At 44.4% G+C, this 27,621-nt stretch overlaps 1 long non-coding RNA gene across 11 annotated transcripts in view; it reads right to left on the bottom strand.

The window, feature by feature from the left end:
• LOC110398168 overlaps positions 1 to 27,621 on the bottom strand; it is a 210,490-nt gene that overhangs the window by 75,644 nt on the left and 107,225 nt on the right. For 10 of the 11 annotated variants that reach the window (XR_002438239.1, XR_002438232.1, XR_002438233.1 and 7 more), the window contains one exon: positions 4,871 to 4,973. The exons of the other annotated variant lie outside the window; for it this stretch is intronic. This is a non-coding gene — a long non-coding RNA (uncharacterized LOC110398168). The remainder of the gene's footprint in view (positions 1 to 4,870; positions 4,974 to 27,621) is intronic. 11 annotated transcript variants of the gene reach the window in all.

Consider the following 27,621-nt stretch of genomic DNA (forward strand, 5'->3'; position numbering starts at 1 on the left):
TCTCTGGCAGGGATCACAACAGCATAATTTGCAGCAACATCTGCAGTTGGCCCAGAGACCATCTCTCCTCATTAATTAGCAGCAGCAGTATGCTTGCCAGACAGTCCTGTTGGCTTTTGCCTTATTACTGTACTCCTCAGCTAATGAGCTGTCCCTTGCCCTTCCTGCTGGGTGAGGTATAGCCCATCTGACCACAGAATGGGCACAGAAATCCAGCGTGCATCAAAGGGGATGACAGTGTTTACTATGATTTCATGTACATACCCTATAGGTCATATTTACTACAATCACATGATTCAGCAGCAGTGGGCTGTGGGCCTGTGGAGATAATAGCAGAAGCCCATCAGTGACTCCCCTGTCTCCCCCCGTGTGCCTAATTTCATGCTGCAAGGTGTGCAGCCGTGTATGTACTATCTTAGCATTTTCATTCCCTGAAATTATTTTGGACTCTGTGTAGTTTATTCACAACTCTGCCTGGGTCCTCCAAGCTGAAAAACAATTCTTTCCACCATGCCTTATTTTCCCTTTGAAAATAAGAATTGCGCCTCTGTCCTTTGGAAGTGCTTCAGTTTCCAGCAGTGAGACAGCACCGTAACCCAGCTCTGATCAGGCACATCCCCACACGGGGACCCTGGGCGTACCCACCTGGCCATCCCCATTTAGCACCATCCTGGTGGTGAAGGACTGCTGCTACAGAGAAGTCAACATGAGGCGGAGGAGGGTGGCAACCTTCATCAAGTCTCTGGCAAACTGAGCTTTCTTCTCCAGGCTTGCACTTGGACAAAATGGCAATTCCTGGAGGTGGCAGAGGGACTGCAGGCAGTTATTTGGGGAACTCTATGTCACAGTGCAAGAAAAGCATTTCTCAAGGAGCTGTGCAGGCAGGATCCCTTTCCTGCATCTGGTGCCAAGCCTCAGGCAGCCCTGCGGAGTCATTTCATGCACAGCTCAATTCTTTCCGAACTGGGGAGGGGACTCGTTCCAAGAAAACCCGACCAAAGTGATCAAGGTGGCTTAAAAACATGAGGCAACGACAGTGCTATGGCCCTGCTAGACAATAGCAAAACACATTCGGATACGCAACTCAGACCTTGCTGCATTACACATGTAATTAGGTTGTTTCCATGGTAATGATCTAATTATGGTCTTCTTGGCTTTGTGTAATCACATTTGCTGCATTTTGGCAGAGCTGTTTTCCTTATTTTTGAACTGCAACACTTGGCAAGATGTTCTTTCTAAAGCCGAATAATAATTTTGCCTGATGAAAACCAACAAGTCTGTGAGTTTTTATTTAAAGCAGGGTTGAAGATACAAGACAAGACTCAACGATGTGTACATATATAGCACTTTTACAATATAGATGTATATATAAAGGAGGAATTTCATCCCTGCAATTTCTCTTCCTCCTTCCTTCCTACCTCTTTCCACAAGTGCTTAAAATAATGAATGGTAGCACTGGTTCCTGTGTGGGAGGGGAAACTCCAGAGACCACTCTTCTGTTCCCTGGGTGGTGTTGGGCTGACCTTGGGCACGAGATTTTACCTCTCCCTGCCTTATTTTCCCTGCCTGGCGATAACAATACTGACTGGAGATGTCTATGCAAAATGTATATTATTTTCACTAAGCTATTTCAGCTGCTGGTAAGCACGATACCTCTGAGACGGCCGGTGAAATCCTGGCCCTGTAGAAGGCCAAGGGCAAAGCTCTTATTGATTTCCACAGTGCTGCAATTTCCCGTGTGCCTATTCCAACAGCTTAGAAAAATCAGATAGAAAAAGCCAGATCCAGCAGCCTTGACGAATATGGATTCTCCACCCTGCTGCCCCAGAGCTGAGCAAGCAAATGCTCAGAAGGAATGTTGTGGCCATCTGGGAAGTCACTGCTCAGGACACACACCTCTGCCCTGTCTTCTGTAGCAAGGGACACCTGGGTATGGCCAGGATGAGGCTGGTGGTGGAAGGGAACTGCCCCTGCACGTGTCTCTTCTGCCCCACCACAGCCTCCAGGCACAAAGAAAACCCAGGTGTGACACTTAGGATTCCTCTTAGCTGCCATGGGTACCAGCAGTGCTGGCACTGCAGGGACATCGGGACTTGGGATTTTTTGTCACTGCTGGGTCCCCTTTTCCTGAGCCCCCTCTTCCACATAGCTCAGCCCATTCCTCTGCTTTCAGGGTGGTTTCAGGGAGGCACAGGATCAAGGATCCGTGAGAGTCGGTGGCCATAAGGATTTATTGCACTCTGTTGTGCAGGAGAAGAGCTTATTACAGCCTGTAATCTCTCCGAGGGCAGCTCTCTCTTGAAGTCAGCTGCAAGATCTGGCTGTTAGTTATCACTTATAAAGATTTTTAAAGCTTTCTTGCAAAACAAAAGAAATATTTCTAGCTTGAGCAATAAGGGAGCTGGGGAAAGAGAGGAGATGAAAGGTCAGGCAAGAGGAGCTTGTGAAATCACACTGGAGCAGAACTGTGGGCTGTAGTCAGCCAGGAGCTCAGATTGCAATCGACAGGGCTATTCATGGGAGGGTTTTTGATCAGAGTTGCCATGACAATGGGAAATACCTAAAAAAGATCTATGTAATGTTACATTGGCATCAAGCCAAGAAGTTAAGCCAGATCCCCCACGCTGGTTATTCCTGAGTCAGTAGCTTTCATTGTAGTATTGCTAAAGGATTTGGTCCTCTGACTTTGAAGATTCAGGAAAATAGGTATGAAATGTAAACTCTGCAAGAAAAGATATGTGCCATAAAGAATTCACTATGGAAAGATGTTGGAAGTCTTGCAAATACTGTTTACAGCTTCTGCATAGTGTACTGAATTTAAATACAAGAAAACAGCATCCCCTGATTTTGATGGACAGGAGAGTATGGCTGCTTTCTGAACGAACACAATAAAATACTCTTCTGCACCTCCTCTGGGGTCTGCAGATTGAAATTTCCATCTCTAAACCTTCGTACAGAGATTTCAAATCCAAAATGACTGGCACTGAATTTCAAGGACTCAACAAAAAGAATTCATTTCTGAAAGCACTGCTTTCCCAAGATAGCAGAGGTGATAAGAAAATCTGGCGTTGCCATTTTCGGAATGAATAATGATGTGGGTTTTTTAAATTTCTTTTGGCATGAGTTCATCTCCAAGTATGGGATCCCTGGAGCTCAGAGCATTAACCAGAGACTTTGTCTTCTGTTGTTTCTTTTGCAGTAGTGACCATGCTATTAGCCTGGAGAAAGTGTGTTATGCTGTTGAACCATATGTTTACATGTTAGGCTCTGCAGAGGCTAGAACTAGACATAATTAGCTATTTACATTAAAGTTTTATCAGGTAGACACCTCTGGAATGCCAAGATATACTGAAATAAGCCCACAGCAAATGCTTGCAAATGGGCAGGCAGCTTCACAACAGTCATGGTGAAAGTCAAACCACAGCAGTGGAGTGGGGTGGGATTTCAGGTCTGCTCTGTTGCTGCTCCCAGGGAAGCACATGCCTTTACTGAGGGTGTTTCAGCAGATTCCTCTTGGAATCCTGTGGAAAGCCCTTGGGAAAAGCATTTAGGGGAGGAGCAGAGCAGCTCTACCAGCGAGAAGGGGATGAGGCTGAGTACCCTCTGCACTCTGTTTATGCAGTCCAGCAGTACCTTAAGGGATACACGACATAACCATGAGAGCTATCATCTCCCACTTCTCCTGCCTCCTCCTTATCCAATACCTCAGCAGAAGGGGCAGCTTGTCTCCAGAGAGAATAAAGCTTTACAGGGTACACTAATGAGAGCCCTGCTTACTGAAATGGTGGGCTCTTGTATTTAGTCTTGCATTGTGGTATGGGAGAACATGGAACAGTGTGTCTTACTGTGCAGGCTGCAGGCTGCCCCTGCTGTGCAAAGCCTCACACGCTCACAGCAGTAACCACCACTCCTGCAGCAAAAGGTATTGCACACTTGTAGGTCTGAAATCACAGCTGAGCAGCCTGCCCTTCTTCCCACACATCTGAAAATTTCATTAATGCCACCAAGGCCTCTGTGTGTGCCTAAAGAGAGACGAGATCCCCTCCATTTATTCTGCTCTTGTTTCCTTCTTGCATAACCCAGATATTTGCATAATGCAGAGTAGCAGTGCCAAGTGCCGGGTGTCTCTGCTCCTGCTGCACAGGCTCCATATGCTGCCTATCTGTGTCAGTCCCAGGGAGCTCTGCAGTTGCATCAGGACAATTTTTAAACTGTATGTGTGTAAATTAGAGCTGACACTCTGCAGCTTTAATTTACAGACTAAACCTGATCCTTGCTCATACCTTACCCATCAGATAACCTCAACACTATATTCAATGCCACCAGATAATTACTACAAGTAGGAAAGCTAAGTGTAAGCTTCCAGCTTTTTTCATCAAAACAAAGACCTAGTGATATGTTTCTGCTGAGGCTTACACAATTCTCCTCTATTACATTGGGAACTCACAAAAGCCCCATACTGAATAATACTTTTTACATGAACACTCTCAGCCAGAAACTCCCTTTCATCTAAACCTCACTCATCTATCTTGATATGAATCATTATTCTGCATGTGTAGGTAGGGAAGAAACTGTCCCTCTGTTTCCCTGTTGATCTATTGCCAAATCCACTGCTGACAGGACAAGAAGGAAGACTGGTCCTTGTAAACACGAGTTTTTACCCTTGGGTTTCACTAGCCAAAGCCTGGTATCACTTCCCACTTTCTCCTGGTCACCCCAGATCTTGTTTCTCAAACATTTGTCCTTTTCCTCTTTATGTATTCTCTCTGTTAAAAGCAGCTTTTCCTTTGCAGACATTTCCTTAGGAAAAGATGTGTGTCAGGGTACCTGGACCAGAACCTAAGCAACAGCAAAGAGAGATAAATCCCACCTCTGTTCCATGGGGCAAGGTAAGTAGGTGAAGTCTCTTCCCCTGAGGCGTGATGTCCAATACTGGCATCCAAAACATTTGAAGTCAAAGAGCAGTAGTAACTCTGGAAATGAAGCAATACAACTGTGATCTGCACTGCTATAAAATCGCTGATATAAGAAACCTTCATCTACATACACAGTAGTGAAGAAACCATCACAAAGATGGGCTTTAGCACGCACACACACACACACACACACACACACTGAGCATATGTACACACAGAGAGATCAATAGATTGCATATGGTGCACGTGGCATAATTCATAAGTTTTCTTGAAGGCTGTCACAAATCTGAGATGTATTGGGTGAGAAGAGTACTAGGGTAGTCTTTTAATTAGTCCACAGCTCAGCTGTGTTGTAAAATTCACTCTATGACATTGCATCCAAAATTTATAACCCCTTAAATCAAAGGAACATCTCAGACTGAGCTTTTGCTAATCGGACGTGTTAATGATAAAAGCGCAAGATGGGAAAGGGGATACGTTACACAATTATGCACAATATTCAGAACTGTTTCTCAGGCCAATGTGCTACCCTATAAAAATTAAGCTGGAAAATATATGGAGCTCCCAGCCACCTCTCTCATTATTTCCTTGGTGCCACTGGAGGTGGTACAATGGGAAAACAGCATTTTCAGAGAATCACAGAATCATTAAGGTTAGAAAAGACCTCCAAGATCATCTAGTCCAACTGTCAATTCACCCCCACCATGACCACTGACCATGTCCCTCTATTTCACATCTCCACAGTTCTTGAACACCTCCAGGGACGGTGGCAACTCCATCACTCCCTGGGCAGCCTGTACCAATGCATTACCATCCTTCCTGAGAACAATTTTTTCCAAATATCCAACCTGAAACCCATTTTGCCCGTCTGTGGTAAATCCTTCTTGGGGCTGCTTATTACATGCAACAGAATGTCGGTGCTATAGGGCTTTCTTCAGCTCAAGAGCATCCATACTGGAGAGGGACACACCTTGGTGAGCACATCTAGGACTCAGCAGGAATAGCAAACACCAGACCTAGGGCTAGAAGTGAGGATGGCAGGAGGACAGGCAAGGTGCTGGCATAAGAGGATTTGGGGTGGTGCAGCAGCCAACTGTGAAAAGTAGTTAAGTCCAAAAGAGAGTAAAAATGTGATTGCCTGGCAGGCAGTAGTTGCAAAACATTTCTAAGAATTTAACCCTCTTTCATCACCCAAATCAATTTGTTTTCAGTTATTTTGAAAAGTTTTATTTTCTGTTTTGTCCAACTGCAGGCTCTGTTGCAATGTGTCTTCCTTTCAAGCCATGCAGCTCTTTCATAGTGATTTTTTTCATTTGGAAAATATCTGAAGGCACACTTCAATCACTGAAAACCCTTTTTCTTCAGAAATACTGAAAAATATTGCTTAAACCATCCACTAAATGCTTCAGTGTCCGCAACTCAGTGATTTCTAAGCACAGCTGCTGGATGATTCCTCACAACGACTACAGCCAGAAAATATGGAAAATTCTTTGCTTTTTAGGGCAGGTCCCAGGATGAGTGTCCAAGGAGAAAGGCTTCAACATAGAGGCTGACTTTAGGCACTGAGCATACTCTATTTTGTGTGTGTTTATTTCAACTGTATGCATATTGTAAACAGTAGATTAAAGTTTCCCTAAAGAAACACACCCCAACAATCTACAGGGTCTAAGTGACCACCATGTTTTGTTTCATTTTCATTTTAATTGGCCCAGATGGAAGGGCTATTCCCTGCTTTGTCAAGGGATCTGAGACAATTGCACTGCAGTTTGTGGCCGCTGCGGGCAAATATGGCTTTGTTTGCAAAAAGTAGTGAAACTCCCTCATTTGTTTGGCAATGGATTTTTTCTTTTTTTTTGCGTGGGTAAAAGAGTCTTCAGTATCGCCAAAGAAAAGGAACAGAAAGATGCTCGATGAATGCTTTTCCATAGTTCCTGTAACTCTCTCCATTTTCTGAAAACAGTCAGAAGAAAAATGTTTTGATATTTCAAGGTGCTGGTTGTAAAGGTCGCAGTGGCCCCGCTCCTGCAGTCTCTACGTGCTGGAAAATGCCAACATAATTATGAATTGTGCCTGAGATGCTCAAGGGGCATCTCCAGCCACTCTGCCTGCAGGCAACAGAGCAGGAGATGGCTGCACGCTCCCATCAGCCCATTCAGAAAGCCCAGCTCCTCGAAGCACTCTGCCTGGGGAGGACTCTTTGTCTGCACTGGCAGAGGTGCATGGTTCAGGAGCTGGCTTTGGCTGCCCATAACCGCCCAGCAGCAGCGCAGAGGCTGGGGAAGCCCATTAGTTAAGTGCTGAGGCACCCAATGCTGTTAACACTAATGCCTTCAGCACAGGACAGGGCAGCAATCAATTTCATAATAAATCAAGCCCATTTTCTAATATGAACCAATTTATCTGCCAGGCAGACTTGCCAAACTCTATTAGAGGCTAAGGTCAAACTGAAAAAGACATCTCACGTTTTCAGCTTCTCCTGCTAACTTTACATCACCGAGGCACCCTCTGCAGCCATGGGTTCACAGCTCTGTTCCCTCTCTGGAGACTTCTCCTTCAGAAAACTTTCGTCTATCGACAACGCAGGCAAAGCAGGAATTATGTATTTAATGCCAGTCACTAACAAGACAGCTTTAAGCCTGAAACCAGAACCTGCCTTTTATCACCACTGTACAGTATTTGTGGAGACGGGATAGAAAGGTTTACTGGAAAGGCCTGATTTGCAGCAGAACCAAGAAAATCCTGGTTTTCTCCAACCAAGCCTATGTTATGATGTTATCTGCACTCATTTAGGCTACAGCTCTGCTGGAGACACTCAATGTAAAGAATTAGCTATGGCAAACATGGTAAGAGAGAGACTTAAGACTGTTATTTATAGAAGGAATCCCACAGAGCTGACTATAAAAATGATTAATGCAGAACAAATATGGATAGCATTAGTCTAAGGATATACAGTGGAAACAAAGGCATCTCTGCCTTGAATGGTCATTGCACGGCACAGCTCCTGAGCAGCTGCGGTCTGTGTGAGAGAGGAGCCCAGAGCTGTGGCAGCGCTGTGCTTGGGCCGCAGCTGATCCAAGAATGCTGATGTTGAACTGTTCACCCGATGGGAAAGAGCAGCACATTCTGCCTTTGCCATTCCCAAACCACCAGAAAATATATATTATCCCATTCAGAAGAGTTAAGAAGTTGCTAAAAACAATAACTGCATTAACACACTGGCGTCAATGCTGGGGAAGGCTCTGATTCCAGTCTTCCTTACACAGCCAGTTCTCTCTCATGCATTTATTTGACATCTTTTGATTTTGCACTAAAAGCATGTCCTTGCTGGAGGATAACCCAGCGATTAGCAAATGCAAACTCCTCTTATTCCTGGTATCCCACTCAAAACTGCTGAAACAAATATCCCTTAATATTCTTCCCTAACACTAAATGTTCTGAGATGCTTTTCTGGCAGAAAAGAAATGGTCAAATCTGTAAAGAAGATTATTTATGATGAGCTTTTAAAAAAATTATGCACAAAAAGGCAGAAAAGCAAGGGTGTACTTTGGCAGCCTTTCCCTTCCAAAGCCAACGTTTTCCTATCCTAGATTGTATTTAGCTGATGTACTGTGTTTAGCTGATTTGCATTTTCAAATGCAAATAGGATTTGATACAAAGCTGGCTGGAGCCAGCAGAAGGGTTTCCACTCGCAGCTACCAGCACCGAGTCAAGTCCATATTATTAATGAAACTTCTTAGATAGTGATAATAAAAAAACATTAAGAGTAATGTTGCTTTTGTTATAAATCCATGGCTCTTAATATTAAATTCAGCATGACCCTAATATTCCTGAAACTTTGATCCAGATGGCTCTCCATATTTAGCCATAGAACTAAAATATTTAGCCAAAAAACTAAAGCTAAAATGAGGGAAAAAAAGCAGGAGCAGAGTGACCAAACTGGTAAGAGTCTATTATCCACATTTTGAGTGAAAGCACAATGAAAGGAATAGGTTGCACTGAGCAACCACAAATTACTCCACCACAGCCTTGCAGACTGCTGGTGGCTTGTGCTGTCAGCTTGGGAATCAATGGCCAAGAAGATGCACTGTTATTATTCAGCAAATTGAGCCATGAGATTTTTGCATAATACAAAAATTGGAAAACTGAAGAAAAATATTTGGGGTTGTTATGATTTTTTTTTTTCAAAAGCTCCCAAAGCTTTAAAAGTTAATCCGGGTTTGACTGATGTGTCCATTTAATCCTACTTTAAGATGAACCTTTTGAAGAAATTAAAAGTGGAAATTTGAAAATGAATTAATTTTCCAGAAAATAGACTAAAATTTTCATTTTTGAAAATATAAACTCATCATTTCTGCTTTACACACTAAGCTTCATCCACAGCTTCCACTGACTCAAATTGCACTCTCCAGGTACTTTTCCTCTTCCCATCCGTTTCTATGCCAGTCGGTGGTTTTATGCACAACAGAGACTTGGACAAGGGCTGTGCCCCATCCACTGCCAGTGGAGCAGGTCAGCAGGCAAAGAGGAGGCCAAGAAGGCACCCCTGATGCCTGGGGACGTCACCAGCACCCTGCTAGGACCTGCTGTCCTCCTGGTTTCAAGTGATACTTGTTTGGAAAGTCAAACTCATCGGGAAGCTCTGCAGTAACAGTAAAATACCTGCTACAAAGTGAGCTGTAATTTCTTTCCCGTTACAAACCTCTCTGTAGAAAATGATCCCATAGCCACTTACATTAAACTGTCAAGGAGTGCATCCCCTAAAAGCTTTTTATTCTGTTTTTAATTTACGGTGTTTGACAAGGGGAAGAATTGAACATCACTTGTGCCGATCACAGCGCGGTGCAGCCGACATGCTCCGGCCGAGCAGTGGGCCCAGTGCCCAGCAGCCCAAACCCTATATTTTGTGTTTTCATTAACAGATATTGTCACTCCAGCACCTCTGTGCTCTGTTTTCATCAAGCTACTGAGCTCTGGAAACCATTAGGTGCCTTTCTCCATTAGGCGTTAAGAAGAGGCATATGTATTTGAGTGACAAGTTTTCTTTCCCTTTTCCCCAAGTGTTCTCATTCATCCCACACTGGTTCAGATATCTTGGGGCGGATGACACACCAGGGGTGCCTGTCACGGTTGGGAAGGGCACAGTTCCTGCAGGGACCATGGATCACTCTCAGCCAGGGCAGCCTGCAGCCTCTTACTCCTTGGGTCCATCGGCTGCTCCTGGGAGATTTGTAAAAGATAACTGACAAAGAAATCCTGCTTTCAGCTGGCTTCAATTGCTGCAGCCCCACTGGAAATTGATGTGTACAATCGATAAAATTCAGAACCTAGAATCGCCTTTAAATTTAAGGAGAAAAATCCCCACTCCTCCAGTGGTGAGCCTGTGAGTGGCTGCTGACATAAATCAACTTTTGGAAGGGAAAATACCTGCATATTTCAGGACTACGAGCCCTGCTTCTGCCTGGCACAGGAGCAAGCTGTACCCTCGCTGCTATAGATCACTGCTGCGTCAGATGCTTCAATGTCACAGCACCAGCTCGTTATTAAAGGGAAAGTCTCCCTTGATTAATATTAATTTCTGCTCAGCGGGCATTCAAGGAAGCAAGTTTCAAGTGTTGTTTTCCATGGTATGGGCTAGGAGATCTGAAGGGCTCTGCCCCAGACACATGCCTGTGGTCAGACACGGGTTGTTGTGGGCTGGTGGATCTCGGCTGTGTCTCCTGAATGCAGTCCAGCACTTGAGGAGCAAACATTCAGCTTTAATTTCAGTGCTGCAAAGCAAAAGAAAGAAACAGCATGGAAACGCTCCCGCTTTGGGCAGCCAGGGAAAGGAACTCCAGCTTGCTGTTTAAGGAATCTTCATCCGCAAGTTAAGGGAGGGCTGGAGACAAAAGCTTCACAGAACTTAGCAGGACAGTATAGCAGAACCTTCCTTCGCATCCTTCATTCAGCATCAGGAGAGACTTATCCTGGGCTGGTTTTATTTATAAACCCGCAGTGAGCAATGTACGTGTCACAATCTGAGCTAAATGTGGCTTTGGCAGATGCTCCCGAGCCTCACCGAAATCCCCTCTGGCCGGGGAAGGAGTGTCTGGGCCGTCTGCCACTCCACGTTCTCCAGCCATCCTTGGCACATGGTGTGCCCGCTGTCCCCAAAGGCTGCTGGCAGGGCTGTGTCACGGGCAGCAATGCCACGAGAAATGCAGGAGAGAGCTAGAAATAGGCATATTGTGCACAGAGCAGCTCAAAAGATAGGTCAGTCCTTGGTAAGCCAAGGAGGGAGGGAGGCAGTGCTGGAGTGATTTTAAAATTAAAATTCCTGAATTGATAAATGCCTGTACGTCTATGTCAGAAGAGAGGGAAGGACTGCAGGATCACCTTGCAGAAATCCAGCCCTCGGCTGCACCCAGGCATAATGTGTGCTGAACAGCATGGGCAAGCAAAGGGCAGGGTTCGGTGCCAGGACTGGATATCATTTTGTGTGTTATGTGCACTTGATTGCCTACTTAGAAATTATAAAAATGTACCATATTTTAAAACTGCAGTCATAAGAAGGCAGTTTCCATCTGAATGATAATGAAACACACTCCAAGGTTACATCGGGACTTTGCTGGCGCTATTAAAGATCAGTTCAAAGCTACAGGAGAAAAAATATATTGCACTAATAAGTGTTCCTCATTTTTAAGCTCCCCTTTAGGAGTAATTAAATGTGACTTTTTTTTTCCCCTTAGACAGCTGATTTGTGAGGTAGCTGTCATGTTTTTGTCTGAGACTTGAAAAAGAGAACTTGAAGATCTGAGACATTTAAACCGAATAACAACACAGCCCGGGGAGATTTCCCACCTGGGGGAGAGCTGCCCGGGAACGCGCAGCTGGGTCAGACAGCAAGGATGCTGCTGGGAAAGCCCTGAGACTGCACTCAGGATGCACCCCTGGATGGTGGAGAGCTCAAGGAGAACCTCTCGGCATGTGCTGAGACCACAGCAACAGGGGTGATTTTTCTAATGCGATCAATTATAAAACAACTGCACCAAATCCATTATGAATGCACCTTTGTGGCATGGAGCAAACTCCATCCAGCCTCTCCAGCTTCCCTACGGCCATTCCCCATCAGTAAAGGCTACAGGTCCCAGCAAGGGAAAACTCATCACCAGCAATACATGATCATCACCAACCGCTGTATTAAGGTCGGGAGGTGACTGGCTGCTGCTTCAGGCATTGCTGAAGGCTGGCAGGATAGCCCAGGACCTGGTGGTCTCCTCCCACAGCACAAGGATGGATCCAGCCCTGGGGCTGCCCAGACAGTATGGGGAGGGACTGGCTGGGACTCCCCAGCATTTGCACCTCCGAAGCCAAAGGAATTAGCACGAGGGCTAGAAGGGAAAGGTTTGATTCCAGCTTTCACATAGGTATATTCCCACAATTAAGGTCAGGGGCTTATCACAGTTGGCCTTATGTTTATTTATTTATTTATTTTCCTAACAACTTGGCTCCAGGCCCCAGATGGCTGCATCCAAGCCCCACGAGCTGCTGATGTTGCAATCCTCCCTCTCTCTGGTGCGAGTTCTCTGTTTATATTTCCAGGCATGTGTTTTTTTCAGTTTTTGTTTATCTCCTGTATCAATCGGTGAAACAGAGTCAAGAAGCAGGGCCAGGCCAAGGAGAAACACACAGGTTTGGTTTGGATCAGATGCGGCATTCCTGAGAGCTGAGTACACCTCAGGAGGACTCCGAATGATGCCATGTGCTGGTCTCCACCTTGCAAACAGAGCTGAGACTTGATGGGTTGAGAAGAGGTGCTTAATCCCTGGCTTTCCTCACTTTATCAACTCCCTAAAAGATGAAAAAGTCATTTTCTGGGCCCAGAATGGGAACGGACATGGGAGACAGCCACCCTCGCACTACGCCACCCATGCTGAGGGCTGGCGCTCAGGACGGTAGCACCTAGGGGTGACACCAGGCCTTGGCTGCGGGCAGAGCCACGTAGATCTGTCTTTCCCTTCCCTCCTGTGGGAAGAATATGGCAGTGAGTAGAGAGGTATGGGGCAGAATAAGCAGCACAGAGCTCTTGAAAGTGGACAGGACCCAAGCATCTGGATGTGAGAGTTTCTTTGCTTCGCATTAAAATAAGCAGTCTTCCAATAATGAAGAAAAAAGTGCCAGTCTGCATTAGCTGGAGAGGTCAAAGAAATGGGTTTCCTAATGGGAATGTGACAGCTCAAGGATTTACAGCTGAAAGCTTAAGGACACATGAGCACTGGTGTTTGAGATGAATGCAAAAGGATGTAAATACTAGTTAAAATGCACTCTAAGAAAAAAAAATCAGAAAACAAAAACATAATCAGATCATTACAATTCAAACAAAGCCATTGTCAATTCCCTGGCAATTTACATATAAATGCACAATATAATCCTCACGCTAAATTATCTGTTTCCAGTGTAGTCCTTTCTCAGAGCGCCTTGGAGGGGGAGGAGAGGGAGGCTGTAACTGGACTTGTTTATGTGCATTGTCCTGGGCTGTACCTGGACTTGTACATGTGTGTTGGTCTGGGCAGCACGTCCAGGCCGAGCAACCTGCACTGGTGTTTCCCTCACATGGGCAGAGACAGTCACGCTTTCAACAGAAAAACACAGAAAACCTTTTCACCTCCAAGTTCAGAAGGGATGTGGAAATAGAGAGTTCAGATCTAAATGTTCAGAGGTGTTTGGGCATCAAGCAGTAAGACATTTTTAGCTGCAGGGAGGCTCCACATCAACATAATGGCTTCTATTGCACGCTCAAAACCAGTCTCTCTCCCAGAACTCTGCTTATTGCAACATATTTTTGCTAACAAGATAAGACTTGCTGTAACATCAGCCCTGCCTACACGTCAGCCACGGCCTGCTCCCCATCTGTTAGTCTTGCTATTTCCTTAATCTCCTTCTCTCACACAGCTCCATGAATAGTTCCCCTCCGTGGCACAGGGAGTGAAATTGGAGAATGCAAGGCTGCTCTCTGGGAAAGGCATGCCTTGGTGTGACGCTGGGAGCTTAACAGCCCAGCCAGGATGGCTGAGCCCCGAGACAGCACCGAGAAATGCAGTGAGAAAATGGAGGGAGAGCTGAATTTGAAGTGCCTGTTCTTTAATTATAAATGTTCTTCCTCCAAACAGCTTTTCTGAACAGCTGCTCATCAATTACACGGCGTTACTGAGGTTTTCAGACAGGAGATCGATAAATGGGATTTTTTTTTCTTGGCTGGGAGAAGCCATTACATAATGGTTGCGTTCCCCTGCTGCTGGGCTGTTGGAGGCTGGTGGGCACAGGCCGGGACATGGGTTGGGGCCAGAGAGGGTTGGGAGCTGGGAGCACTCTGGGAGGGCTGAGCATGGAAAATCTGGCCAGTCACTGAGCAAGGAGGGAGGTCTGGGTGGGCTGAAAACCCAGCCTGAAATCACATGTATGTGTCACTCACACGAGCATCACTAGTCAGAGCCCAGGCAGGGTGGTCCTCAAAGGCATTCAGCAAAGCAACGCGAAAGCCAGACAAATATAAAGCATTGTCATGCCCTGAACGCTATGGGAGACAGAGTTCAATCTGCCAGAAAGGCCGAGTGCTCCAGGGAGAAATGAAAAGATGTATTTCAAAGCACAGCAATAAAAGCACATTACAGCACCTGAGCCAAAATGTACTCTCAGTTCACCTTCCAGTGTAAGATCCAGTGAAATACTTGGACGGTACCCACACGTATAAAGGCTTGGTTTCAGAAAGGTGAACTTTCAAGGCTCGTTCCCAGCACAACAAGCTGAGGCACAAAGACAGTTTTGTTGCTGGCTTCTCTGAGCCCTGGGGGTGTTGCTGTGATAGTCCCAGGCGTTGTGTGGCCACAGTTTTGTTGTCTGACCAGTGAACAGAGCAAGTACAATTCAGTCACCTTGTACCTGAAGGCTATTCTGTCTGTGCAGCTGATTTTCCTAAAAAGAAATGTGGTATCTGCTTCTAGGTAGTCAGTGAATCCTGCTTGCAAGAGAGATAATCAGCAAAACACTCCTTGAAGAGAGCTAGCCAAGTGTTAGAAACAGCCCCTCGAGCAAAGGCTCCACAAAGCCTGTGTGTGCTACAAGAACGGCAGTAGCCTCAGCAATAGCATTTCCAAGGTTAATTCAAGCTGAATAAATTGCACATTAAACCAAGTTGATAGCAATCCTTTCCTCCGGGACAAGGCAATGCTTGTTGCCATTATTGTATCTGGTGCATCTGCAGAAGGGAACAACACATGGCTGTGGTCTGAATAGGAAAATGATTCTTGCTTCAAGTGAGACTAAGGGAAGAGAGGGAGGCGTTCCGAGAAGCAGAAACATTAATTTGCACTGGTCTGAGGTTCAGACCAACCTGTTCTTTTAGAGGTGCTCAAGGAAAGCCTTTCTCCTAAAGGAGAACAGATAGATCTGGATGTAACTGTGCCTCCTGTGCTCATCATACACCTCACAGGCTCCTTTTTCATTCTGCTCTGGTCCACTTATGTTTATTTTTCCTGAACTGAAGGAAAAAGAAATTAAGGAATTGGTACTGCACGCAAGACAGACTCCCTGTCACCGCCTCGCTTCTCCTGTGAAGGCTGCCAGTGCCTCACCTCCTATTTGATGTATATTCAGCAGAAGAGAGAGAGGTGCCGTAGTTTCTGTGGGCAGCAGAAATGAAAGGGAATAGCACAGAGGCAGGAAAAAAAAAAGATCTTACAGCTCTTTGATTGTGCTGGCTCTTTGTTTGAGGTATACAGAAAAAGGCCCAACCTGCTGAAGGATTTGTCTGCTCGAGATAATAACCTTTTCAGGAGACTTGCCTCACCTTTCAAGCATGAAATTCCTCAGAAGAGGTCCCACCTATCACGTGCCTTCCCTCCCTCTTAAGCAGTGGGGTTATTTTTGGTCATGGCTGAGATTCTCTTCCAAGTCCTTTTCCCCCGGTTCTGACCCACAGCTACTGCTCACCTGCAGGGTGGCAGCCACCCTTGTTGAGCCCCACTGTGGGGAGGCACCTACAGAGAGCAGCCTCGGGAGGATGGGATGGGACTGTTCCCATTGTGGGGCCTGGATGTTTTTCTGCTAGCCGGCTCCTCTTAGGGCAAAAAGACAACAAGTAAGCAGGCAAACAGATGGAAATATTACAGGGCAGATGCTGCTGGGGTGTAAATCAGCACATCATCCTCAGAGGTGCGCCCTGCAAGGTCACGGGGCGCTGCCTTGCGGGCTGCTGAGCAGTGAAATGCAGCCATTTGGTAGACATCTGCTTGGCTCCCCAAAGTGTCTTTGCTCGGAAGATTTATGTCATGCTTGAAAGAAGACAACCAGACCAGACTAAAGCCAGTTAGCAACATTTGGGGAAAGTATCCTCTTCCCCATGAACTTGTGAGAATTTCCTTATTACATCTGCTATGGAAATATATATATATATATATTTACTGTGACACTGTGAAGTCTTGCAAACGTTTAGTCCTGGGAATAAGTTCAAAACATTTAAATCATTCTCTCTTCTCAAGCATTTGGATATTAAAGTACTTTACAAGAACTCATGGGTTTAGGCCAAGATTTTCAAAAGCCACTATTGATTCTAGGTGCCTGCTTTGCTGGATGCCTCTCTTCACATCAACTTTCTGTAACAGGGCTTCATTTTCAGAGGTGCTGGAATACTTAGGCTCTATAGTTTAAGTCAGAGAAACAAAACCACTCATCACTTTTGAGAGCCTGGCCTTTAAACCCACAATACCTTTGCAGATCCTGATTACTAATGAGGAGAATTGTCCTGAGTTAGGGGATGTATCCAAGGTCACACGAGAAGGCTGAGACAAGCCATGCATGGAACAAACTTTGTTCCAAATCGCCATAACTGCAAGACCATTCTTCTTCCTGTGTTAGCTCCAACAGAAAATATCTTCTTTGTGCAAAATGGTTTTTAAGGAGAAAAAAGGCACTGTTGGCAATCAATGAGCTTTTGATTGTTCTTTCATTTTACTATAGCTTGTTGGGGAAGCCACACAGATAACAAGACAAAAGCTGCAAACAAATTTGGGATCAAACTGCATTTTGCCAGAAGGGCAAACCCCAGAGTCCTGACACAGTTCAGCAAATAAAGATAACTTGGCTGATACAAATGACCCAGCAAATGAAGCATGTGAGAGAAAACCGTAGCAATTGAAAGTGCTCTCATTTATTTATTTTTTTAACATCTGACAATGACAAAAAGCTTTAGGGATTTGGGAAAATGGAAAGACTATATGACATTTTAGCTTTAAAATCATCAATACCATCTTGGAAAGGGACTGACCAATGAATCAGGTTAATTAGCTATCCATTACCAGTATGTCCAGCACAGTGTGTGCCAGATCAGCTGCTGGCTGATGCCACACACCGTGCTAGAAGGATTTCATACAAAGACGTTTTGAGCAGGGAAAGCTGTTCCTGTTTAAATAACTCCTAATGGAGGACTGTGCTTGAGCAGTGATGAGAGGCTTTTATGTGCCTTCAGGAAAGTGAAAGAGCTTAAAACATGAACTCTCGGCAATCTCATGGCCAGAAGAGATGAATGAAAGTTGTCATTGTTCAAGGCATCATCACCATCAGAAGAAATTTTAGACTGCCAGGAAGGGGAAGCATATTTTCATCCGAGAAGCCTTATCTATTGTGCAGAGCTCTATTCACTATAAGGATTTTCTTCTGGGAAGAGTAAAGCTCATTCTTGCCCCTCTCATGCTCTGCCTGCCTGCTCCAGTGGTGTGCACATGCTCTGCAGGACACCCAAAAGACATATGGCAATGTCCCCCTGGTGCTGGGGCACAGTCAGTGCTGGTGATCCTGGGGAATACAGTAAAAAAGTGGGATACAAAGGTAGGATTTATTTTAGCTTGTTGCAGTACAGTGGTTGGGAAGAACAGATTTAGGGACTAGCGATGCTTCTCTGCTTCAGTTCTTCCTTCAGTATTTTGTTTTGCTTGCCTGCCCCTAAGGTGACTGCTGATATGAGAAGAAATGTGACTTGAACAAAGACTTAATCTTAGAGGATTTCTGCAGTCCTGATTGCTCAGGGAACTCTTTCCTCATCTCTTCCTGCTCATATCCATCATATCTTTGTCACTCACTGTCCCACAGAGTGTGGTGGTTTTGCTTGGATCCCCACACTCATATGTAAGCTAACGTGGTTGTCCATCTCATCAGATGAAACGGATGCCTAGGGCAAGGGATGCCAGTCATCACTGGTTTTACATCTGAACCAATGGCTTTAACAAGATTTGACCAGAGATGAGTTTTCAGGAGATCAAAGCTCATGCTTTCAGATCGAGCTACCTCCGTGCATACAGATCAGCTGTAGACTCGCACCGAGGCATGTTGAGGCCATTGTTCAGAGTCCACATCCCTCTTCAAAAAACTCAGGACTGACACTGGCCTTGTACAGAAAAGTAGTGAAATGAATGGAAGGGATTAATGGACTCTGAATTTCCCATCTGCTGGCTGTTAGTTTGGTACAGGATGGTCTCAAATTAGTTTCAAGGGAGGAGTGCATAGCAGAGAGCATTTCCAAGAATATGGCTTGTCTTCCAGGAAAGAGTTTTAGGTTTTGACCATTTTATATTAAGCTGCCATGAGGCACACACAAACAGGAAGCTCAGCTCTCATGAGAAAGAATGCAGGCTTTTAAATTCTGCATTTGACTGGAAGTTCTGAAATCTGCAGTTTTCTTCTAAGCTTGGGCATAGACAGCAGAAGCACAGGAGACAAGCAGAAACAAACAATGTGAAAATTAACCGAAAGAGTGCACTTTTCTCAACAAACCACGCAATTATTCATACAACGGAAAGACATTTGGTAGTGGATAAGCAAATAGTTTTGCATTGCTAATGAACCTGAAAATTACAAAAGAAAAAGCAGAAAGGAATCTTGTTCTGCATGTTGTTATTTGCTCAGTGCAGCGCAGGTCCTTGCAAAGAGACTTGCTTAGACCCCTCTGACCACAGAGGGGCAGCAGGAAAGCCACCATGAGACTTTTCTTAAGTGCCAAGGAGCATTTTCACACTGATCATACAATCACAGAATCATTAAGGTTGGAAAAGACCACTAAGAACATCTAGTCCAACCATCAACCCATCACCACCATGCCCATCACCATCATCCCTCATCTCCCTAGAGGGCCAGTTGGCCAACAAAGCCAAAGGGAAGATGAAGCATCAGGAGTGGAGTGCGGGTTGTCTCAGCCCTGTACAGAGCATCAGTGCCAGGAATTCGGGAGCATGAGAGAGGTGAGCAGAGGAAGAGCTGCTCTTCCAAACTCATTCTGAATGCCCCAGGTGGCGACAGGGAAGGAGAGGACAGCCCAGGGGACACCCTGCCAGCCCTGATCCCAGCCAGGCTGCCCTGCTGGGACTGCAGCAGCTCTAGTCACGCTGTTTTTACAGAGGAGACCGAAGGTAATTGAGTAAAATCTGCTTCTGATTAAAGAGATTATATCTTGCTGAATGTTTTTTTTTTAAATCGCACTTAAATGGCTTTTATGTAGCTTGTTATTCTGCAATAAGATTAACACCAAGGTGGATTGAATTACCTGTTAATTCAACATCTAATTTGCTGGTACCTCCATGGGCCATCAAAGATATATTTAAAGGCATCCTGACAATGGATCCATAGAGCACACAATAAGGACATCATTACTAAAGAAGATACATCCCCAAAGAGACACATCGCATTAACCCCATCTGTAGATGAGTAATCAGAGCTAAATCAGGAATGTTCCCTTTCAATCTAAAAGAAATGGTGCCCTATAAATTCCACAAACAAAAATACTGGTAATTTACCACATGATTAAATTGTAGTGATTTTTATACAGTAGTTTTGCTGCGATATTTTATCTCGGGATCCTAAAAAAAGATTTACTGCTCTGAATGCAGCACTCCTGCTTGGAATAATCAATACTGATTTTAATATACATTTTAAAAAGATTTATTTCCTTGTTGTGGAAAAGATTTAAATTGCAGGGTGCCAGCAACTGATTATGATTTAGGGCCAAATCTGTTTCACTTGGAAGAATGGTAATTTTAAATTCAGCGAAGTTTCTCTGATGAGTAGGACAAGGAAGTTTAGGTCCATATTTTTCTTGAAAACCCACCAATAAAGTAATTATCTTGTCACACTGACAGCCTTGTGTATTTATGGCTGGGAATCGTCGCGCCCTGGAGACACGTGACAAGCAGGCCCTTTCTGTGCAGCCCTTCTCCAAAACGCTGACCACCGGAGATGGGACGAGATGCCATCCAGGGGATGCCAGCCTCTGTGCACTTCAGAGCCTAATTAATGCTCTATAACCACAGAACGATAGTTGGCTAAAAATCTCCTATTTAATCTTGTCCATCCCCAAGCAGTTTGTGATTGCTCCCAAGAGTCTATTCACGAGTGCTTTGTTCAGTCGAGTTCTAAATGACTCAGGAGCTGATAGGGACCCCACCACCTCCCGCAGGAGATAAATCAGTACACTTAAATAAAAGACAAGATGGTATCTAGCATGCTGTTTCTACAACGTTTGCCATTACTTCTTACCCCAAGGCAAGCATGAAATAAACATTCCCTGCTCCCAGGTTAACTGCCTGCTTTTCCTTTGGTACAGCGTGCTATGGATTATGCGATCATCAACATACAAAATTAACTTGTCCCCGACGCTGACAGAGACACATCTAACCTACGTAGTTTGGCACCGCATCCAGCATTAATTTCCCAGTTCCAGACACAAGAAACGGAAAAGCTTTATTAGATCACTTGGTCCTGCTCACTGTTAGGCAAATGATTTGCTGCTCAGCTACAGCCCCCAGAGCTTTCCCCAGCCCGCTTTGCAAAATTCTGCTGCATGAGAACCACCTCCCTGTGGACTGCACATTTTTCTTCATATTTATACTTACATTTGTGTTTTGTCTGTCTTAAAACCATCCTTATTTTTTTTTCAAGCTGCAATTATAGGATTCCCTCTCATTAATTCCTTTCCTCACTCTTTCTCTCTCTTTTTTTTTCCAGATCCCCAGAATGACTGTTTTCTAGCAATATTTTTGTTATGCGAGGCAGGTGGCATCTTCAGCAGGCTCCCCATGGCCTCCAGGACCACAGTGCTGACCCAACCCTGTCCCTCCCCTACCCAGAGCCAGGCTTGCCATCTCCTTCCCCCCAATTGGGGCCAGGTCCCAGGGGTTTTCTGTGCTCCCCATTTCTACCAGCTCTCTTCCAGCACCCTTTCTTCTTTCTGAGATGGAGTATTTCTCTTCACATGGATTAACTGCAATCTTCCTATTTTTAACGTTAATGTTATTTTACTCTGACCACATTTTCCTTCATATCTAGGCAATTACAAGACAATTCACAGCAAATTTTCATGGGGATAGTTCATTACGTGCTAGAAAATGTACAATAATGAAGCATGAAAAACATGGCAGCTTGCAATGGCACTCTTTTCTCAGACTGAATACAAGTGGGAAACTATGTTCTGTAGAGCCTGGAACGTGTTTGAATCAGGATAGAGCAAGACTATTTGAAACAAAAAAGGGCAGATGCTTCCCAAATAAATTATGGTATGATTAATAATGAACTGATCCTATTTTTTCTTGCTCCTAAAGCATTTCCATTCCCTTTTAATTTTCATGACTATGCAGTCACCAAAAATGAGATTAGAGCCCATACCTGGAAATCCATGGCTCCGAAATGTTTTAAGTTCTTGCTTTGTCCACAAGAAAAACAACATTCAGTATCTCAAGAGTTAAATCATATTCATAAGTACTTATTCTGCTACCTGAACAAGCTCCTTGTACCTAAGCTGTCCTTCTTCACAGTGGATGATCAAACACGGTGGTGACAAATTGGTTTATCTCAGACCAGGTGCTCAAGTGAAAAGATGCTTTCAGAAGGACAGATTGCAGTGAGGAAAGAAACAGCTTCAATCACATTGGGCTCTCCTACATGAGCACACTCTTCAGCACATACAGACAGAGCAGGGGCTGTTACAAGAAATTGTGCAGCAGGCTTGCCTAAAGCATTCCTCTCTCCCACAGGCTGTATAATAAATGCAAGAAATGATTCAGAAGGGCCATTCTTGCTTCCCTCAGACATATTTTGCTAAACTGTGTCAATAAAGATTCACTCTACCAAACAGTTCCTTTTTCTCCTGCCTCATATCTTTCTGCATCTGTCAGTATCAGACTACACCTAAGGAAGGGACTGCGTACATGTGTGGCTCCTTAAAATGAGGCAGGCAAGCAATGCATCTTGCACCAGACACCCATTTACTGGGTGTCCTAAAGGTTTTGGAGAGCTGCCTTCCTACCCACTGCTGGCATTTGGTGCAGGCGTATGCATGCAAGGCATGCAGCCTTTTGTTACATCAGGTCTGCATCTGCTCCACTGGAAGGAATTTAAACCATTTTCTGGTTGCTGCCCTTTCCTGTCAAAGCCAGCACTTGGAATAGGAACAAAATATGCAATGGTTTTAGAAAAACTTGCTTTTGACAGATCCCTAAAAATAGAAACAGTTTTAGTAATAGTCTCTGAAGACAAGGTAGGCTGAGGATTTTATGGCAGAGGGCATCTGAGGAGCCTGCAGCCTGCTCTTAGTGCCAGGGTTCATCTCCTGAAGCCTGAGGACAGCAAAGTGTTAAACGTTCCGAGCTTTCAGGCGTAAAGACCAAGACCTGCGAGCAGTCAGAGTATCTCTGTGGGCAGTCCAAGACCAAGCAAACAGCAACACGAGGGGACTGCCCAGAGCTGAGGCATGTCTTTGCACATGTCTGCTTCTCCAGAGAGACAGTAACACTGCCTGCTGGCCAAAGCTGCCCTCCAGGTCCTGGCACTTGACCTTTACCAGCCCAAAGTGAACGCTTTGAACTTTGCAAGAAACAATCCCCAGTTTCCCATTATTTCAGTGGAGAAAGGGGTTAAGTTCTTAAATATAAAATTGAGAGCAGAGTTCCTATAAAGTGAAATGAAATAACACAGTACAGTTATGCATTATATTTAGCCAGGCTCTTACTGAGCTGTTACAGAGCCTCGGCTGAAGGAGTGGCTAAATTGCAGCCCAGGTTGGATGCTTGTCCCCATCCAGGGTGCTGCTGCGTCCCTCCCCCTTTCAGCTTAAAATAGGCTCCAACATTCTCCAAACCACTAATCAGAAGAGGTATTCCCTGCATGCATCTCTTACTATGTAAACAGCATTTGCTTTGAGTTTTTCATAAAGACCAGATCTGGTGCATTCTTAGCAGGAAATACGCATTTGGCTTTTGCTACCTTCCCCTCCCTCCTAAGCAAGATTTGGAGTGTCTTGATGAGAACGTGGCCACATACAAATCTTTATGTTAAAAGGACTGATGCAAGCAAGGAGAGCACAGAGAAGATGGTTAAGCACTGGAGAAACAGCACATGGTGTGGGGGGGAGTAGATTGAGGGACTCCGACTCCGATAAAAGAAATGGGCATACAGAAGAGAGGGATGAAATATTTGTGATTAAGTTATGGTATCATTTTAACTAGTTCCCCATCAAATATAGACAGATGACACCTATAATACTTCAAAATCCCATATCCAATATCCTGCTGTTGAATTCAAGACCTTTCGAGATGAGTGAGCCTTGACTGGCGCAGAATGGGCAGGCATGCAGGCATGCAGGTGGACCTTACTTCCAACAGACTCCTCACAGGAGTTCCTAAAGCACAGAGAATTACAGCTGCCCAGAGCCTGCAGCCCCTGCAAGAAGACACCAAATGACAAGGAGAGAGAGGAGCTGGGAGTTTCTAGCTCCATCTCTCCAGCTATAATTAGCAGACTCCCCACTCCCACCTTATCACTGCCAATGGGTTTATGAAAGCTAATATCATTTGATGGCCACTACCTGTCTCAGGGGCCAAATCCTGCCCTCGCGTTGCACCGACAGCTCAGATCTATGAGATCACAGCCTGACTGAATTCCTGTGGCAGCAACAAGACTTCCTGACATTTTCATTTCTCCTGAAAGCGTGTGTCCAGGGATGCCCAGTGGAGCCTTATTTAGCAGAGCATTGAAACACAAGCCCATTACTCTGCCTGTCAAGTTACTTATATGGTTCTCCATCACTGCAGGACCTACTGTCTTTATATTGCTGTAGATGAAAGGAGTTTATCCCCCAAGGTAAGGAAATGTTAGCCCTAGCCTGTGAACCATGAGCAAGAGGCTAAGACCACATAGAGAAGTTTGTGGCTCATTGGGGAAATTCACTGTTCTCTAAACCAACTTCCAAACCCTGCTTTCCTCATCAACTCTCCTCCATTTCATTACAGCACATCCCCTGCCATCAAATGAGGTTTTTGCATCTATTTTTCTTTTATGTTCCAAAAGAACTTTTGGCAGCTTTTCTTAAATTTAATATTTTCCTGAAAAGCAATATCTTCAGAATGATCTCTGAATAGATTCCACACTCAAGCCCCCAACTAGATGCTGTATTTCCCATTCTTGCATGAAGCAAGGAAGAGGAGCAAGAAACCACATCATTTATTTTTCTCAGGGTGGAAAAACAGCCAAAAAATCCTCTTGTAATCTTCTGAGTGCACTGCTCCGTTTGGTCATAACAAACTCTCCTAAGAGGCATACTCTCCCAGAAAATCTTAACACTGCCTATGAAAACAATGTAAATCAATATATCAAAAGGGGTGTGTGGGGGGTCTGCTGTGGAGTGCTACCCTGCAGTACTGCCCTGCAAGCTTCTTCTACCTGAGCACATTTTATGTTGCAAAAATTGTGGCAAACATAGGTGGGGGTTCCTCCCATGGAGAATTTCACATAAAATTGTTATTCATAAGACCCAGTCCATGTCTGAAGCCAAACATTTGCTTCTCAGAGATGTTCCTGCACTCCCCCTAGATAAATCATGCTGGCAGGGATGACTTAGCAGGGTGCACATTTCATTAGAGTCCAGGATATCACCTCAGCTTTCTTTCAACTCAACAGCAGGATTTTAATCAGGGACTCCTGATTACTCCCAAGTGCCATAAACAACCAACATTTGCTATCGTGTTTTTGGATTATTACCAAAATCTTAGTGACATAATACACACTATGCAAAAAATTGATTACAGCTGCATGCAGATGAAATGCTTCCAATTAAAGAGCACTAACTTCCATGCTGGCTGCTTTAAACAACTCCTGCTATTATCATCTTTGATAATAATTAATCCCTCTCATTTTACACAATCCAGGGCTGCTTTGGCAGTTTTCAACACGTCCCATCTGGGTTTCTTTATTTATTTATTTAAAGAAGCATTGTCATCAAGAAACCTGGAAGACCCAAGAAAGAGCTGATTGATCACAAGGTCCTATCAAATGTCAAAGCTGGCCCTTGCTGACCTCCCATCTATTCAGACCTGCTTTGATTTAATCTACAAACTGGCTGCCTCTCCTGCCCGTGAGTTCTGTCTGTAACCCATGTGTCAGTGTTTGAGATATGACCTGCTTCACGCTCCATTCATCTCATCTGAAGGACGGAAATTAAACTGGAGGGTCAGCAAGGGGCACAGCTCAAAATACACACACATTAAACTCAAGTCTTTTGTTTGAGCCCATCAGAAGAGTTAGAGCAAGCATCAAAAATTTCATTCAAGTGCAATTGATTTTCTTTTCCCTATTGAAATTTGTAATAATTTGTTGAAGGTGGCAAGCCTTGCCATTTCCAAAGGAAGAGTAACCATGGTGCCTTCCCAAAGAAGTGCTTGTGGTGCCTTGTAGCTATATCAGTACGTGAGCATGTTGCCAACTCCAGGTACCACAGCATGCACAAGGCAGTACTTGCACTGTAAACCCAGTGTTTCAAGTCTTTTTACAGTGCCCGTAGTATTACAGCTTTAGCTGAAACAGAGTGGAAAGTTCACAGCAGGGATCACAATGTTTTCAACCTCATTTGTCTTACTTGGGTTTTATTATAATTTGGAAAATGCTTAGCTGCAGAGGAATGTTCTTGCCCTGTGGAGCACAGCCAGCAGCTCAGATGGATGACTCTCAAGGGTGACCACAGCTTTGCAGAGCAATTTTCATACCGGCTTCTACTTGGCAAGGAGAAAGAGTCTGAAGCATGATCCCCTGATGGCTGTGCCAGCCTTCACACACTCCTACAGTCCTGGTGTGACTGCACCAACACAGTGACACGAACCAACCCCTCACATGAACCTCAGGGCAAACCAAAGCTCCTGCAGGCTGAATGCAGGTGGAACGGCCATTTTCTGGTCATCTCAGACCCAAGCTTCCCTGAGAGTTAGCCAGAGTACTCAACTCATTACACAAACTTTCTTCTGATGGAATAAATCAGGTTTTCCTTTCTAAAGGCAAAAAGGAAGGCCTGGCTTCAGCTAGGAGTCCTCTTCAACTTCTGTTCCACCAAGTATGAGTTCAGTGTACGAACCACTCCTGCGGCTTTGAAACACTAGGGGAGTGCATTACTGATGACCAGATTAATTGCTTTCCCACTCTCCTATTTCTAGCCAGTTTCCTTTGCTGTTTTACTTCCCTCTTAATTCCTTCTCCAGGCTCAAACCATCAACAGTGGCAATGGGGGTTGTAATCCCAGCTGTTTTCACAGCAAAGAATGAAGGGGATCCCCCTGTTGGAAGGCAACCCAACAATATGCAGGTCTTTCGAGGCAGTGAGTACTTACTTGACTAAGCGATGATATTTAACTCAAGTAGTACCACCGCTGCTCACAAAAAGAGCAAGTAAATGGGTTCACACTCAGGGCTCCCAAGACAACATTTGTGATCACCATGATTTTTGTAAATCTCCTTGTCAATTCAGAAATTAAAAAAAATAAAAAATCCCTAAATCCCATTGTTCCGTATCTTTCTTCAATCCATTGTCTCTAATAAATTAATTAAATCACCAACCCTAGCAAGTTAATCCCAAAAGCTAAAGGAGGTCTTGTTTCTGATTGCATGCTGCTGTTTGCAAATCTACCTGCCAACCATCAGCAGAGAAATTGTAGTGATTTGTAAAGAGGTTTCTTCTTTGGAAAAGCAAAACAGGATGATATTTATCAAAGGCACATTTGCCCTTGAGTCTGAAAAAAGAAAGCATGAAAATGCCTTCAAATTCTTTTTAGTTCTAAGGCATGTCTTTTTGTTCATGCTTAACTGCAGAAGAAAAATTAGGAACAAGTGTGTGCATATCAGTGCATGTGTTAGCATAGTCTTTAATTGGTTAGGAGTAAATTAATGGCTGCTTGCAATATTTCTGGCAATCTGTTATAAGCTATGTAAATTTTTAAAAGAGGTTTCTTGAAAAGGCTGGCTGAAATCCTGTAATTCATAGTCTGCTTGGGGAATTGATTTGAGAAATAATAATGAAATGTTTTACCTCAGTGATGAATCTCAGTTTTGTAGCACTGCAATTTTTAAAAGATTCTTGTAAATAATGCTATGAGTGTTTCTAAGAATAATCTACTTGAAATAAATACATCTGTCTCTAAATTAACAGCATCTTTTTGCTTTTTCCTGCTCTTTTTCATCTCTTCCACATTCCCCCCTTACAGGGGATCACTGTGCAAAGCCAGCATTAGATTTCATGTTATTATAATAAATTAAAATCCAACTTTTGTTACCATATGACTTGCTCCAGTAGATTTTAATAGCAGTTACGCTATTGAATTCAGTGGGAACTTAATCAAATCCCTGAGAACCAGGTCCAGTTTTGCAGAGGC

The sequence above is a fragment of the Numida meleagris genome, chromosome 4 (genome assembly GCF_002078875.1).
Source record: "Numida meleagris isolate 19003 breed g44 Domestic line chromosome 4, NumMel1.0, whole genome shotgun sequence".
NCBI classification, from domain to species: domain Eukaryota; kingdom Metazoa; phylum Chordata; class Aves; order Galliformes; family Numididae; genus Numida; species Numida meleagris.